Here is a 3,357-nt window from a genome sequence, read left to right as displayed (position 1 = left end):
CCCTTCTGTGGATGTTGGTATGCTGGATGATGTCCCACAAGTTTTTGAGGCTCTGTTCCTTTTTCTGCACATTTTATTTGATTTCTTAGACTGCATAATCTCAATTAATCTGTCTTCAAGTCTTCTGAGTCTTTCTTCTGTCTGTTGAAATTCTCTCTTGAGCTCCTTTGGTGAATCTTTCATTATAGGAATTGTACTTTCTGACATCAGAATTTTCATTTTCAAAAGTAATTTCTGTCTTTTTAATATCTTATATTTTATTATTATTATTTATTTTATTTTATTTTATTTTTTAATCAGTCCCACAGAAACAGGGCCTCAAAAAATTGGACTAAGACTCAGAATTGTTCCTTTCCATGGAAATCTTTAGTAAAAAGCAAAAGATTTATACGACTTGAAGAGAAACCAGAGTATATATCTTATGTTTTATAAGACATTATTTTCATACTTTCCTTTAATTTTTTTCACATATTTTTATCTATATTGTTGACTTGAAGTCTTTGTCTATTAAGTCCAACAGTGGCTTTCATTAAGGACAGTTTCTTTTGAGTGTTCTTTTTCCTGTACATAAGACTTTTTTCCTGCTTTTTAATGGCTTATAATTTTTTGTTAAAAACTGGACATTTTACATAATACAATGTGACAATTCTAGAAGTAAGATTCTCTTCACAGAGTGTTTTTGTTGTTGCTGTTTGCTTATGTATTTAATGACTTCCCTGGACTACTGCTGTAATGACTGTATTCTTTGTCATGTGTGTCCACTGAAGTCTCTTTTAGTTAGCTTCGTGGTCAGCTAGTAACTAGACAAAGTTTTCTTTATGTTTTGGACCAATAATTCTTCTATCCTTATCTGGGGCTGTGTGTGTGTGTGTGTGTGTGTGTGTGTGTGTGTGTGTGTGTGTATGAGGGGCATGCCTTCAAAACTCCTGCAGGAAGCTTTCAACACTGTCTTACCGTTCACTTCCTTCTTGAGCAGATCCTCAAGGTCAGCTAGATTTGAAAGTTCAGGGCATTCTCAGCTCTTTTTGGGCACACATGTAGTACTAGGTTTGCAAACAACCTTACATATGCTTTTAGTCTTCGGGATTCCAAGGCATATCTAAGAACATCTGAAAGTCCCTGATGGACATAATATTTCCAGATTTAACTTTTAAGTTTTTGGACAGCCTTTTCTTAGCCCCAACCGGTAATGCTTCCTCTAGCAACTGTAATGTTAAACAATTGCTGTGGATTGTTTTGACAAATTCCATGTGGGTTGTGCTATTTGCATAGAGGGTGCCCTGAGTCTGTTCTATTAAGAAAAGCCTTAAGGATGGAACTTTTCAGCAAGTTGTTAGCCAGGTCAAAAATAGTGTCAATTCTTTGGGGCTGGCCCTTTTCTGAGCTCTGCACACATTTTGCCTCCTCTAGTGGCTGCTAGGCCAATGATTTTCAGAGCTACTCAATTGGGGTTTTAAGATTCTGAAGAGCTAGGGAGAGGTGTATGTCATTAGAACAACTTGAAACGCACAAAGCTCACTCCTCTTACTTAGGTTCAGCTGTTTTTCTTGAGTTTGCACATATAAAATTTTTGAAGAGTTTAATTTTCAAAGTTCTGAAGAAGTTGATTTTGACATTTTTTAAGAGTGTTGTCATTGTTTTTCTGGAGCAGATTTTTAGAGATCTTTATTCCACCATTCTGGAAGTTGTATTCATGGTAAGGGAGAGCATCATCTCTGCCAAGCTTTGGCAGTGTCTTTTGGTTGATGGCTATTACTAGACCAAAATAAGGACTGTTATCTATCAAAGACACCATAAAAAGAATAAACATAGAAGCCAAAGAGTGGAAAATATTTGCAGTACATTTGACTGACAAAAATTGTCACAAATCAGTAAGATTAAAGAGTAAGTCAGCCACGGTTGAATAAAAAATTAGTAAACTGAAGGAATTATTTGAAATTCTACCCAAAAGACAGAGATGCAAAATATAAAAGCTGCTGAGTAACAAGGAAGTGAGAGTAAGAAGGTCTAGCCTATACCTAATTGGATATACAAAAAGGAATAATAGAGAAAATAGAGAAGAAATTGTTTTCAAAGACATATGGCTAGGAGTTTTCCAGAGATGTTTCTAGATATCAACTCTCAATCACAGGGAGCCAAATGAACCTCAAATAGGAAAAAAATCTACAACTAGATGTAACATAGAAAACTATAGGACGTGAAAGACAAAAAGAAGATCCTTAAAGGAGGGTTAAATCTCACTTTTCAGCAATCATGATAATTAGAGTCAGCGAATTATTTTCAGTGTACTAAGAAATCATAAAGAAGTAGCCACAATTCTCTACCCAGTGAGATCATCTTTAAAAGCAAGGATGAAGTAAAAACATGTTTTACTTAAACACGGGACACTCACTTACAAAAGACACTCACTAAGGAAGCTTAAAATAATAATTAAAAAAAAGGCCTGGCATGGTGGCTCACGCCTATAATCCCAGCACTTTGGGAGGCTGAGGCGGGCAGATCACTTGAGGTCAGGAGTTCGAGACCAGCCTCGTCAATTATGATGAAACCTTGTCTCTATTAAAAATACAAAAATTAGCCAGGCGTAGGGTGCATGTCTGTGATTCCAGCTACTCAGGAGGCTAAGGCAGGAGAATTGCTTGAACCTGGGAAATGGAAGTTGCAGTGAGCCGAGATTGCACCACTACACTCCAGCCTGGGCAACAAAGCAACACTCCGTCTCAAAAAAAATTATACATCTATGCACTTCAGATATAATGTCTGAGAGACAAGAGGAAATTGCAAACAAATATATTGTTAAATATAAATAAATATACAGGGCATAAAATAATGAAAGTAATGTCTAATTTAGGGGTGGAGGTAGTAGACTAGAATCCATTTCTTGAACAAAAGCTGGTCAGGTGATCACAGTTGAAGTGTTCAGTGGTTAAGAGAATGAATTCTAGAACTAGATTGCTTTGATCTTGACTCTGGTCCTTAATATCTGTGTGACTTTGGGCAAGATGTTGATTACTGTCTCTCTCTGTCTTTACTTGTCTTGATATGGGAACAGTTATAACATTTACCTCATAAGTTATTGTGATGGTTAAATTGGTTTATGTGTATCAAGGGCTTGGATCAGTGCTTGAACATAAAAACTGCTTTAAAATGCTAGCTATGATTCTTATAAAAGCACTCTAAAGTCCTTATATTGCAAGGTAAAATACACAAACACATAATCATGTTAAGAGACTTTAACAAAGCACTTTTGACAGTGATGACTGGCAAAATGAAAATATAATTAACAAATTTGTTTTAAGTGATTCATATAAATCTTTGTATCAAATTAACTCAAGCTATATAGGCTTTTCAAAAATC

General features: G+C 35.5%; 1 non-coding gene across 1 annotated transcript; it reads right to left on the bottom strand.

Annotated features, from left to right (window-relative positions):
* Nucleotides 1-298: 298 nt before the first annotated feature.
* On the bottom strand, nucleotides 299-414 carry LOC119472546. The gene has a single exon (XR_005201691.1). It is a non-coding gene; the product is annotated as a U5 spliceosomal RNA (small nuclear RNA).
* Between the last annotated feature and the right edge of the window lie 2,943 nt (nucleotides 415-3,357).

The sequence above is a fragment of the Cebus imitator genome, unplaced genomic scaffold (genome assembly GCF_001604975.1).
Source record: "Cebus imitator isolate Cc_AM_T3 unplaced genomic scaffold, Cebus_imitator-1.0 Scaffold103, whole genome shotgun sequence".
Classification (NCBI taxonomy): Eukaryota; Metazoa; Chordata; class Mammalia; order Primates; family Cebidae; genus Cebus; species Cebus imitator.
Note: the sequence above shows the minus strand (reverse complement) of the source record. Positions and strands in the feature narration are given on the sequence as shown.